This window comes from Lactuca virosa, chromosome 9 (assembly GCF_052849685.1).
Source record: "Lactuca virosa cultivar CGN04683 chromosome 9, Lactuca_virosa_CGN04683_v6, whole genome shotgun sequence".
Lineage (NCBI taxonomy): Eukaryota > Viridiplantae > Streptophyta > Magnoliopsida > Asterales > Asteraceae > Lactuca > Lactuca virosa.
The window spans coordinates 37,163,762-37,177,961 of NC_136434.1; the positions used below are offsets into that span (position 1 = coordinate 37,163,762).

Sequence of the window (14,200 nt, forward strand, 5' to 3'; positions counted from 1 at the left end):
GTCGATCCGAGTTAGAGTTTCAGGTCGGTGACATGGTACTCCTGAAGGTCTCGCCCTAGAAGGGCGTGATCCGCTTCAGGAAGAGGGGAAAATTGGGTCCCCGATATATTGGGCCATTCAGGATCATTGCCAGGGTTGGAAAGCTGGCTTACAGACTAGAGCTGCCGGAGGAGCTTAGTCGGATCCACAGTACTTTCCACGTTTCGCAGTTGCGAAAGTGCATTGTGGACCCGGAGGCAGTGGTGCCACTGGATGACATTCAGATTGATGAGCGCCTGAATTATATTGAGAGGCCGATTGTCGTTTTGGAAAGGAAAGTGAAAGTCCTGTGCAACAAGGAGGTTCTGTTGGTAAAGATACAATGGGAGCATCGGAGGGGATCCGAGTGGACATGGGAGTCGGAGGCTGAGATGCGGGAGCATTACCCGAAGTTATTCGCTACAGCAGACTTCAAGGACGAAGTCTAAGTCAAGTGGGGAGAGTTGTAACATCCCAACTGTCAGGTATTATTAATTTTTCCATTTAGCCTTCATGTCTAAGGTCTACTCGATGAGTTGGCGCTTGACTCGTCGAGTAGCAGCGGGCCAGGACACGTCAATTAATGAGTGACTCGTCGAGTCTGTATGAGGGACTCGACGAGTAGGAGCTGGCAGTGGAAACCCTAATTTTCAGGGTTTTGCACCCTATATATTGGACCATTAGCGCCTCCCACTGTCCTCTATCACCCTCTTAAGACCCAGAAACCCTAATTTCCGTGAGTGAGAGCTTGGAGAGTGTTTTGGAGCTTTGGGAAGTGACTTTTGTGAAGGAAATTTGTAGATCAAGAGGCTAGCATCAAGATTTATGTGTGGATCCAGAGTCTACTTCAGTTTGGGCACGTTTTGGAGGTAACCAGCTGTTACCTTAACCTCTTTTTCTTCTAGAATCATTCATATGTGGAAACTAGGGCTTTCTTTAGTTATTCATGAAGGGATTTTGGTATGGGAGCTAGATCTGAAGTTGAAACTTCAGATCTGAACCTCTTTTGAGTCCTAAGTCCATAAAGTTTCCATCTTTTGCAAGGATGAGACTCTCCTATGGTGTAAAGCTCCATTAGAAGCTTAGATTGGTCATTTAGAGCCTTTAGGGCCTTGCATGCGTGTAAAGTTTGCAACTTTACGTGATAAACATGCCTTAGAAGCTTGGATCTGTAATCTGGAACCTTGGCATGGCTTGAAAAGTGTCTGCATGGATGAAGGTCTGCAAGGACTCGGCGAGTTGCATAGTCAACTCGACGAGTCATATGAAGATGGTCATGAACTCGTCGAGTTGATGAACAAACCCGGCGAGTTCATTGAAGATTGCCTTGAACTCGGCAAGTCGTTCGAAGACTCGGCGAGTCGGCTAGGGTTTCTCCCAAATTCTTGGACACGTATGAACTCAACGAGTTAAAGGGGAAATCGACGAGCCAATCAAGGATTTCACGACTTCTCGAGTTCAGGAAGGACTCGACGAGTCGGTGAACTGCACTCGACGAGTCGAGTCAACATGGACTGTTGACTTTGACTGTGGACTTTAACTTTGACCAAGAGTTGACCGGTTGACTTCTGAGGGTATTCTGGTAATTTGGAGATTTATGAAAAAGGGTTTTATGGTAACTATAGGTGGTGGAGTTCGTGTTGGTGATCCGGGAGTTGAGCTTTCTAGTTTCAGATGACAGTTGCAAGGTGAGTTATCCTCACTATACTAAGGGGTCTAAGGCACCAAGGCCGGCCCATTGGATATGTTATCCTAGCAGTGTTAGATGTTGAGTATGAGTTAGTGTTGCATGCTAGTGGTTATGCCAGTTAGGTAGACCTGTAGGACTACCTGTGATGTTATATGATTATTGCATGCTCAGTGGTTATGTGGTATGTTATATGTTATGTGGGATGGGTTGAGGTTGTACTGCTCCGTGCGGTAGCCAACAGACCTTAGGAGAATTCCAGTTACGGGCTAAAGGGAGACTCGTATTGTGGGCTCGGGAGCATTCCAGTTACGGGCTAAATGGAGACTCGTACTGTGGGCTCAGGTGTAATCCACTCTGTAAAGCTGGCGACCCATTACATGTTTTTCAATTTGTTATGATATGTTTATATGGACTGTATGTGTATCGGTATTTTGGGGGAACTCACTAAGCTCTCGGGCTTACAGTTTCAGTTTATTGTTTCAGGTACATCAGGGGATCGCGGCAAGGCGAAGGCGTGATCGTACAGCTCCTCATGTTTTGTCTATGCTTCTGGGAAAACTCTGATATTATACATTTTGAAAACAAAGTTGTAATGATTTTTAATGGTTTGAAATGTTTTTAAAAGTTTAAATTGGTTTGAATTTTTGGGTGTTACACTGATCCAATACAATTCCTTCTTTCACCATGAAGTGGCACTTTTCCCAATTAAGGACAAGGTTTGTCTTCTCACATCTAGCTAGCATCAAGTCCAAATTAGATAAGCAATCTTCAAAAGATGACCCGAACACCGAGAAATCATCCATGAAGACCTCCATAAACTTCTCGATCATATCATGAAAAATGGCCATCATGCACCTTTGGAAAGTAGCTGGTGCATTGCATAACCCAAAAGGCATGCGTCTATATGCAAATGTTCCACTTGGGCATGTAAAAGTGGTCTTCTCTTGGTCTTGTGGGTCTATTGGAATTTGAAAATACCCCGAAAACCCATCAAGAAAACAATAATATAAATGGCCGGAGAGTCTTTCGAGCATTTGATCGATGAATGTCAATGGAAAGTGATCCTTGCATGTGGCAACATTCAATTTTCTATAGTCAATGCAAACACGCCACCCGGTTACTGTTCTTGTTGGAATTAACTCGTTATTTTCATTGGCCACCACCGTCATTCCTCCTTTCTTTGGTACCACTTGCACCGGACTCACCCATGGGCTATCGGAGATTGAGTAAATGATTCCGACATCTAGTAGTTTAACCACCTCCTTTTTCACAACCTCTTGCATATTCGGGTTAAGTCTTCGTTGGCGTTGTACTACAGCTTTAGCTCCATCTTCTAAGTTAATCTTGTGAGAACAATAAGTTGGGCTAATTCCTTTTATGTCGGTTATTTGCCATGCTATATCACCTTGCCTTTTCCTTAGTACACCCACAAGACTTTCTTTCTCATGTTCGGCCAAATCAGCGGCTATAATTACAGGTTTTTGTTGGCCATCTTCAAGAAACGCGTACTCCAAGTGATCTGGTAGTGCCTTAAGTTCAGTTTTCGTGTTCTGAATGTTGAACACGTCGAGTCCAGTGAGGGGACTCGTCGAGTCCTTCGTAAAATCCGCGACTGATAGGGTTTCATCGGATGGACTCGTTGAGTCTGTCGGGCGACTCGGCGAGTCGGGTGTTCTGCATAAATGGTAGCTAATTTTCCAAATTGGCAAGGCAATGTTAAGCTTCCCGGATCACCCTTCTTCTTTGGTAGTTTGTTCAACATGGCAGTTGAACAATTCTCATTTAGGACCACTTTCTTCACCTCTTCCATCTTCTTTCTATTAGTTAGAAGCTCCTTGAGGAATTTGGCATATTTCGGCATTTGTGCTGTGGCCTCTATGAATGGCATATTAATCTGGAGAGCCTTTATGTGTTCCAGAAACTTCTGGTAGTCAACTTCATTTTTTTCTTGTCTAGCCCGAGCCGGAAAGGGAAGTGGAGGCTAATATGGCTTAACAAGAGGCTGGCTCATCTGTTCAGGTGGGGGACTCGTCGAGTCCGTAACGTCGACTCGGCGAGTCGGATCGGGATTCTGTGATTCTTCATGTTCTTCTTTACCCTCTTGCACCAGCTTAGGATCTTCTTGCTGAATAGGGGTCAGAGGAGTTATAATCTTCCCACTCCTAGTTGTCACGATATTTATATGTGCACCTTTCGGGTTACTTTCGGTATTACTAGGAAGTCCACTCGGTCTTCTCTCATTCACTTGTTGAGCAAGTTGCCCCAGCTGCTTTTCTATGTTGAGAATAGATGCTTGCTGATTCCTAAGCAATGCTTGTTGATCTTTCATCATAAGTTGGTGTTCTCTCAACATATTTTGTTGATCTTTGAGTGTAACATCGGTATCATTATGTCTTTTCTCGGATGCGGCCACGAATCTTGTAAGCATGTGCTCCATATCTTATTTCTTTTCATGCACCGGTTCCTCCTTTTGATAAAAGCCTCTCTCCTTTTGCTTATACTTTTCCTCCCTTGTCTTTTTGTACTCATCATAAGGTAGCCATTCTTTCTTTGGTTTTCACCAATTGTCATCAAACTTATCACCACTTGAATAGCACACTTGCACCTTCCGATTCTCGTTCTCGTCAAGATCACAATCTTTAGTTAGATGAGGTCCTCTACAGTTTTCACAACCCACTCTAATGGCGTGGATGGATTGGTCCATCTTAGTCATTCTTCGATCCATGCTTTCCAATTTTGCCATCATTGTTGCCATGTCATCAGTAATAGAGTTCACCGCCCCTCGAGTCAAGTCATTTCTTGGGTTATGATATTCTCTAGAATGTTTAGAGAATTCTTCAATTAGGGCATTTATCACCGGGGGTGCTTTCTTTGTGAGTGGTCCTTGCGAATCAAGGAGTTGCCTAGTTGTCACATTTACTCCATCATAGAAAATGGAGACTTCTTGTTGGCTGTTTAGATCGTGATGTGGGCAATTCCTTAGTAAGCCTTTGTACCTTTCCCACGCCTCATATAGTGACTCTCCAGCTTGTTGTTCAAAATTAGCTATGACTTTCTTCAACTTGGCTATTTTTGAAAGAGGGCAAAACTGGTCTATGAATTCTTCTTTCATTTTATCCCATGTAGTGATGGATCCTGGGGGAAGTGATTTCAGCCAATCCTTTGCAGCTTCCTTGAATGTGACAAGTAGCATACGAAGCAAGACAGTGTCGCGAGCCACATTAGGGACATTGAAGTAGTCGACTATGTCATTGACTTCGTCAAGATGCTTGTATGCGTCTTCATGATCCTTCCTGTAGAATGGAATCTCCTTAAGTTGAGCAAGTATGTGGCCTTTAAGTTCAAAGTTGGCAGTTGCGGGAATCGCGGGTTGCACGAGTCCCGGGCCAGTGTCGTCACGCATCCTTTTCTTCCATTCACCCATGGGAACTTCATCGATGTTAGCCATGGGGTCAGCTAGTTCGCCTTCTAAATCGATTCCTTCTTCGGAGTCGGTTTCTTCCCTTTCAGATTCGTACTCGGTCTCTTCCTTCCTTGGGTCTTCGTCTGCTACTGAAGAGAAGCTGGATTCCCCTTCTTTCTTGCTCTTTTTCTTACTAAATACAGACTTGAGATTCTTTAAAGGAGAACTCTTCGATGTTGCGGTTTCTCCTACGGTCTTGCCTTTGTTTTTCTTCAAAGTTGCTTCCGGGTCTTCAAGTGGTGGAACCAAAGGTGTACCTCCTCCTCTGGTCATAAACGAACTGCAAACAGAAAAGAAAACACACATAAAAAGAACAAAAATAAGCTAAAAACGAAACTATGTATTCAGCGATGGACTCGTCGAGTAGCTTCGACTGCACTCGGCGAGTTCAAGGCTAAAACAGAACAAAAATTAAACAAAAACTCTAAAAACAGAAAAACTAAAAACTTATCCTAATAACTGAATTACTAAAGCAGTAACTTTGTGCAAGATAAATCTCACACAAACGATCGATAACACTAGAAATTAGATTTTTTTTTTGAACCGTTCCCCGGCAACGGCGCCAAAAACTTGAAGTGTGTTAAACTAACTAGTTTTATCCTACTTTTAATTTATGAATTTGACACACAAAAGGCAGTGGACCTGTCAATTGGTAATATGAATTAGCAAGTAGGGTATCAAACTCAGGGAATGGAAATTAATCTAACTTCTAGAATTATCTATAACAATTAGTAAAATAGAGGAGTTTTCTCTAGTTTTGCAAGACTAGAAACTTAACTAGACTTAACTAATCAACTAATAGCTGAAAACACGTAAAAACCAACTAAATTCAATGATCAAAAGGGTTTCTGTTTAGGTTCGATTCATTTACTCCTATGGTTAGTTTTTATGGTAATGCAATGGATTAATTGTTATTGGTTACCGACTAAGGTGATTAGATTCACATTCGTTGTTACCAATCCTTAGAAAATAAATTAATTTAAGCAGTGATCAAGTGATTAAACTAATAAATTCCCTAGTTTAATTATTCGGGTTAAATAAGACTTGTAATTAGCTAATTAAATTGGTGATTCAATTAACCTCTTGTTGATGGTGTATCATACAAGCTCATACATTAATATACTCATTCTCTAGTTAGTCCTAGTTTCATATTCACTATTCCTAGGCATATAGCAATGTGTTCACATAAATCATATGAGATAAACAATTAAGATATGTTCATGCAGCTTAATTACTTAGCAATTAACAGAAAATAGTTATGGTTAATGCATAAGGGTCTTTAACAAGCTTAATTTAATAAGATTCACCACATAACAATTAATCAAAAGAGTAAATTAATCCATAGGAGCAAATTTGTCTACCCTAAACAGAAACTAACGAAATTAGTTCATAATTACAGTAGATAAAAACCTAAAAATGAATTCAAACAAGTTTAACATAGTTCTATTCAAAGGTAAGTGGAAAATTAAACCTAAGTTGCCTTATTCTTCTTAGAATTGAGGATTAGGGTTCTTCTCACGTTCTTCAGGTCTCTAGCAGTCTCCTTAGTCGCCAAGTAATCTTACAAAATGCCAGAGAGAGTTTTTGGTTCGGAATTCACCTCTATTTATAGTTTTCAGAAAACAGAGGCTACTCGTCGAGTAGCACACCGACTCGCTGAGTCCCTTCGTAGAATTTGTATGCGGCAAGGACTTTGTGTATTGCTTCGAGAACATTCGTGCCTACTCGTCGAGTAGACGTCCCTACTCGCCGAGTACTTCATGAATTTGGCTCTTTTTCTTATTTCTTCAATTCCCGAGCTTCCGAATGCATCTCCTGCGTCCTTTTGCTTCTGAGCATATCTTTTGGACTGAAAATACAATTTAAACACAATTAAGCACCTTTTGTCCATAAATTGCAAATAATTAGCCAATAAATAATAAAAATCTATACTAAATATATAGCTAAATATGCACATATCACTAATGGCCCTAATAACATCATGTATTATCATATGTGATTATATATGTTTATACATATATGACTAATCATAAAAAATTATACATATATGTCTGTTCACAGATTGAGTAATCATATATGATTATAAAGATTAGTGGCAAAAAAGATGGTGGTGGCAGAGGTGGTGGTGGTATAAGTGACGGAGGTGGCAGTGGTGGGGTCGGATGTTGCAAAGGTGGTGGTAGTGATGGTGCTGGGGGCAGTTGTGGTGGTGGGGGAGGTGGCGGAGGTGAAAGGAACACGCGGGGCTACATAATCATTTATGACTATAACTGACTTGCCTCACTAATATGTCGTAGGGTTAGAGCGACGGATGTGAATTATGTGACTGAGGTTGAATCTAAAGATCTCTATTTGTAACGTCCGGTTCTTGGTATGTATTTAATTAAAATTTACTCGTTTTTGTATAGAAACTCGACGAGTTGGAGGCCCTAAACTCGTCGAGTAGGGATAGAAATTGGACGTGGGATGGGAAGTCTACTCGACGATTTGAGAGCCTCAACTCGACGAGTAGGACTGACAGAATGAAACCCTAATTTTCAGGGTTTTGCACCCTATTTAAACACCTTAACCTCCAAAGATTGGCCTTATTTACAACCTCCATTGTCCCAAACCCTAGCCACGAAACCCTAATCCACTTTTGAGAGTTTTGAGTCATTTTTTAGAGAAATCTTGGTTGTGTGAAGCTTGTGGAAGAAGGAGAAGCTTGAGGACTCAAGAAGGAGGTTATAGATTCAACAACTTCACTTCATTCTCATCTTTTTCTGGCAAGCAAGTCTCAAACTTGCTTAATGATTACTTAGATCTCTTTCCAATCACTTTTATTGGGTTTTGGTCCAACTAGCATGATCCTTGGGAAATGGACGTCCCAAGTGAGTATACTTTCAGATCTGGAGCCTTGAAGGGCTTTCATGGCATAAATGTGCAAACTTTATGGCCATTGAAGACCTATGCAAGCTTTAGGGTATCATTTTGGCCTTTTAAGCTCGAAAAGGCCATGCATGGAGAGAAAGTCAGAGACTTTACGTGTTTATGAAGTGTCTAGGGTATAGATCTCAGTTTGTATGCCTTAGCTCGAAGTATTAATGGCTTTTGGATCAAGATCTAGGTCTTAAAGAGTTAGGGTTTGAGCTAAATCCATTAAGGAAGGGTATTAGCGGGTAAAGTTGGAAACTTTACCCTTAAAAGACATTTTCAGTATGTATATGAAGTATGGAGCTTAGATCTAAAGGATAGGGGCTTAATCCATTAAGAAAGCTTAACAGACTGAAGAACTCGACGAGTTCATAGAGGAACTCGACGAGTTGGGTCGGGGTGTCCCGATTCTGTTGATATGAGAAACTCGATGAGTTGTATCGCGACTTCAGGATTATGATTTATGGAACTTGGCGAGTTGATGGACCAACTCGCCGAGTTGAGTCAACCCAGAATGTTGACTTTGACTTGGACTTTGACCAAAGTTGACCCTTAAGGGGTTATGAGTATGAAAAGGGAATTAAAGGAAATCTTCTATGTATAGGGGCTTGAGTCGGGTGATATCCGGAACTGGAGTTTTTGCAGCTACTTCCAGTTATCGAGGTGAGTTACCTTCCAGTAGAAGTGGGTCTAAGGCACCAATGTTGGCCCACTAGTAGGTGATTATAGTAGAGATAGATGTCTTTGTGATAATTGTCTGGTATACCACTACTTGTTATGCTTTATGTGCTAGTATGATATGATATTATGTGATAGTGGTAGGAGGGGTGAAATAGTCCCCGGTTACCGATTGAAAGAGACCGAAGGGGTAGGCCAGCACCCAGATATGCCTGAGAGTATCTTTATGTTATGTTATATGTGGTAGTAGTAAGGGGTGAAATAGTCCCCGTAACCGGGTGAAATAAACCAGAGGGTAGGTCGGGCACCCAGATATGCCTGACATGGGTAGGTCGGGCACCCAGGTATGCCTGACAGGGGTAGGTCGGACACCCCGGTATGTTTGACATGGGTAGGTTGAGCACCCAGGTATTCTCAGCAGGGTAGGTCGGGCACCCAGATATGCCTTACAATATGTTTATTGTATGGTATGTGGTATGATGGGGGAACTCACTAAGATTTGTGCTTACAGTTTTTAGTTTTGGTTTTAGGTACTTCTTCGAAAGGAAAGGAGCCGGCATAATTGCAGCGCATCACATCATGATTTCCGCACATGAGATTCTTGGGAGTTATACTCTGATGTTGTTTTATCGTGACATGATTTTGACTATTGATACATTGGTTTTGGATATTAGTTGTTTCTATGATGTTTTCAGACAAATAGTTTTATAATTGTTAAATTAAAAATGAAATTTTTGGTTTTGAATTTTGGGATGTTACACTATTTTATTTTGAATCTCAACGAAACTTATCTGTGTGTGTGTATATGTGTGTGTGTATGTGTGTGTGTGTTTTGAAATGTATAATATTATCAATTTTAGTCATGTGTTATTTTAACACTACAAAAAATAGAGGTATTACCGGCGACAAATGTCGCCGCTAAAGGTATTGCTGGCGACATGTTGCCGCTATTGCGTCGTCGTTAAAGCACTTTTATCGGTCGCCACTAATAGCCCTTATCGTCGGTAATGGTGGTGTCGGTATTAACGATCACCGGCACAATGTTCGTCGCTGAAACTGCATGTTGCTAACGCTATATGTCACCGATAATAAGTAGTGTCGCTGGTAATTCCCTTATTTATTTATTTATATTTTTAAATAATTCGGTTAAAGTATTTAATAAAAATCTATAGATTGCAGTAATAAAATTGTACAAAATACATAATGCATAATCCACATTGTCAACATAAACTACTGATTAATAAAAATCCATTACATACTTAATATAAATTTGACGATAAAGTATTTAGTCATTAACAAACTTTCAACATACTAAACATAAAGTAACTAATCATCATTGCCGTCTTCGGGCCCATCATTCTCCTCATCATCACCTTCGGTATCCTCTTCATTTTCGCCACCTCCGCCTCAACCTTTTTCGATATCGATTGAAATCGCTTAAAAAGTTTATTGCTATATGTCGGGTTTTTTGTAATAGCATCAACAGGATTGTCCACCTACAAAATAAATATGAACATTAATAATAACATTCTAATTGTCAACATACCAGAATACCAACTAACATAAACCAAATTATATAACAAACTTCCAATTACCAAAAATACCAAATACCAAATAGCAAATTTCAAACTAACATAAACCAAACTAGATAACAGACTTTCAATTACCAAAAATACAAAATAGCAAACTAACATAAACCAAACTATATAACAAACTTCCAATTACTAAAAATACCAAATACCAAACTAACATAGATCAAACTAACAAAATTCAAAACTATCAAGTTATCAATATACCAAACTACATATCAAACTTCCAATTACCAAAGATATCAAACTAACATAAACTAAAATACCAAAGTAAGAACATAAACCAAATTCCGATTACCAAAAAATATACCAAATAATCAACGAGTATCAAAATTACGAAACTAAAATGCATTTATCAATTTTTATATGAGAGTTTGAAATTAAAAATAAATTGGTTTATGTTACATTTACCTCCATTTGTTGTGGTTGTGAGGGTTCTCCCTCACAATAGTTTGAGGTTCTACCGGAAGGCTTACGTCTAATCCCTTTGATATGTCCTCGTCGAGCACCTAACACCTTTTTCAAATAACTCTATCTCAACCCTTGTTGTTAGGTTAGTTCCCATCGGCCATCTATACCATAATACTCTTAGTCGTCGGGGTTAGTAAGGTAGTTAGTTAAGGGTAAACGAGGTCAACGTAAATGAAAAGGTTGCTCATGAATCAAATAATACATGTATCACTAATGAGTTAAGCATGGACGGAGCTTTATTAGGGCGAGGGGGGGGGCACCTAATTTTTTTGTTACAAATAGCTCCCTATACTTTCATTTTATACATATTAGACCAAAAAATATAAAATTTTGGGCCCCCCAAATCATATGTTGAAGCTCCGCCCCTGGAGTTAAGGATAAAAGTACCTGACACAACATTTGGTTTATCTTTGGCTTCCTCTATTGTAATCTGGAAGGGACGACTCTTCACTTTTCCTCATTTTCCCCTTTTTTTCCTCTCATACATTTCCCCAACCAACTCACGATCCACCCACTTGATCTTCAATTTTCATCTTTCGGACAACTTGGACGAATATGCACAGTATCTCCACAATTGAAACAAGTACCATTTCTCTCGGTATAATCTTTTGCCATATGCTCAGGTTTCCCGCATAAATAGCCTTTAAAATATAATGGGAACAATATTACTTGAGTTCTCGCTTTTTAGCTGCTTTAACTACTTGCAAAAAGAGGCAATTGGAGTTTTTACGATCATTCTTCATGTCTTCTGTATCCACTTGATGCTTCGCAAACCTCATCTTCTCATTAAATTTGATCGTGTACTGTTGCACTGGTCTTATCCCTTGCTCTAAACGCATAAATTCGAATTCTAACTAATTCATATCTAGTGTAGAACAATATTCTTCAGTGAACTTGATTTTAAATTGCTCACAGGTTAACATATGCACCAAATTTTATAAGCGATAGATTTTATGTGTTGATGATTTTATGTCATCAATGTGTATTTAAGTGTAATGGATTGACTTGTTGACCAAAATCAATTTTGATGAATATTAAACAAATAAGGAAGAGGCGGAGTGCACACTTGTTTAAGTTTATTCAAGATTCAAAGTAGACTGTCATTTAGGGGCGAAGCCCTGAACGAACAGGGGTCCAGGGGCAGCGCCTCTGGGAGCGGGGTCCAAGGGGCAGAGCCCTTGGCTGTGGTCGAGCTGAAATCTGAATTTTGGAAATAAACCCGGTTTTTTACTTTGTTTTGACCCTTATAGAAAGAACTCGGATTAGTGACAACTTTCAGACATCAAACTGTTTTTTGTGACAGTTTTCAGACATACAACTATCTTTTGACAGTTTTCTGATGGAAAATGTATTTAACTAATTTTGGTGTTCATTTGATGGTACATTCGAAATTCATAACAACCATATTTTATGTTCTTGCTCTCAATTTCTGAGTCTTATCCGATTAAAGATTGGGAGTACCACCCAAATACTTTAATCTGAAAGTGATACCATAATTCTCAGAATTCCAAGCTTTTCTATACCCCAAATTTCTAACATTATGTATATTAAAGTGTTCAGCGACACTTTACAAAATGAGTAAAAATAAGTTTTTTTAAACGTCAAGTTAGTCTTTTTTTTCTGACAAAAAGTAGTAATTTTGTTTAGGATCTTCAATAATTCTATTTAGTAAATAACTTTTTTGTACATATATTTATATATTTAATTTAGACGTATTTACATTTCTAACTAGATTTCGATATTGTGAATTGCTTTTTTTGGGTAACAAGTGGTGGTTATTTTATCAAAAAAAAATAATAATAATTGATGGTTATGAAATTATTCATTATTTGTTTGATCCTCATAAAACTGTTCTTAAATTTGATTTATAATCATAAAAGATGTATTATAACGAATATATTAACCTTTTTATTATTCTAATTAATACATTATTTTTTTTAACCATATTAATTTGAAACATTTAGCTTTTTAACTTCTCATTTAATATATTAAATCATTTATTTTTTCTTATTTCAATATCAATTCTTAACTTTTCAACATAATATATTTTATTTTTTAATTTAAATATGGTGTTAAATTCAAACTATAAACTAAATATTAACTTTTTTTTGAAAAAATCCTTTTTATAGTTATTAATCTAATACACTTAACTTTTTAATTTAAATATGGTGTTAAATTCAAAACATAAATCATAATATTAAATAAATATAAAAGAAAAATACACAATGTCCATTTTTAAAAAATAGTTAAAGTTAAATATAATTTAAATATATTTTCATTTTAATCTGCAACATGTTCATAACGGCTATTGAGTTGATGCGTAATATTGACATATTTTATCGTATATTTAAAATAATCATAATGTTTTTATAACAGTTTAGTGTACCGATTATTAATTCAAATCTAATAAAAACAATATATTTATTTTTAATAACATATATTTCTCAATATTTTCATTAGATTAACATATTATGCGCAACGCACAAATATTTGTCTAGTTACACTACTAGAAAATTGGTGCAATAGCTACAGCACAATCCGTAGCTATTCTGTAGCTATAAGCAGATAGCTACGGAATTGCTATGGAAAATTGGCTGTAGCATAATGGCCCGTGGCTAAATTATAGCTACGGATTAGCTACAGAATCACTACGGAATAGCTACGGAATTTTCCGTAGCAACTATAGTTACGGAATAGCTACGGAAATAAATAGCTACGGATTTCCTACGGAATAGTTACGGAAGTGAATAGCTACGGAATAGCTACGGAACTAAATAGCTACGGAATAGCTACAGAACTAAATAGCTACGGAAATCTGTAGCTATTCTGCAGCTAACTTCGTTTTATATAAAAAAAAATTAAATTTTAAAAATTTCCAATTTTTTGTCAAATACCACATTCAATTCACATTTGTCCCAAAAACAATATAAAATACACCAAAAAACGTCCCTAATACCAAGTTCGATACATTTCATTCAATTATCCAAAATATCATACAAAAGTAAGCACTAACAATACACACAAACAATACCAAGTGTTTACAAAATCAATTGTTCCAAATACCATACAAACTAAGCACTAGCAAAACAAACAAACAATATCAATTACAAATTCAATTGTTTCAAAATACTTATCAATCGTCCTCGGGTGGATTATCGGGGGACCACGGGATTAATTTCCAGACATATCCATCATCCTCAACCATTTCCATTTGTTGTTGTTCCAGGGTAGAAACTTGCACACACAACCTATCAACCTAAAAAATAGTAACACAATTCGATACTTAAACAATAATAACAATGTACTTTAGTTTATTATAACAATGTATTTTAGTTTATAATTATAGCAATACACTTAACTTTAAATCCATAATTGAAA

The 14,200-nt window shown here is 38.0% G+C and overlaps 1 non-coding gene across 1 annotated transcript; it reads left to right on the plus strand.

Annotated features, from left to right (window-relative positions):
• The first annotated feature begins 4,665 nt into the window (after window positions 1-4,665).
• LOC145141711 (small nucleolar RNA R71) lies at window positions 4,666-4,772 on the plus strand. Its single transcript, XR_013722906.1, has one exon. It is a non-coding gene; the product is annotated as a small nucleolar RNA R71 (small nucleolar RNA).
• Window positions 4,773-14,200: the final 9,428 nt, after the last annotated feature.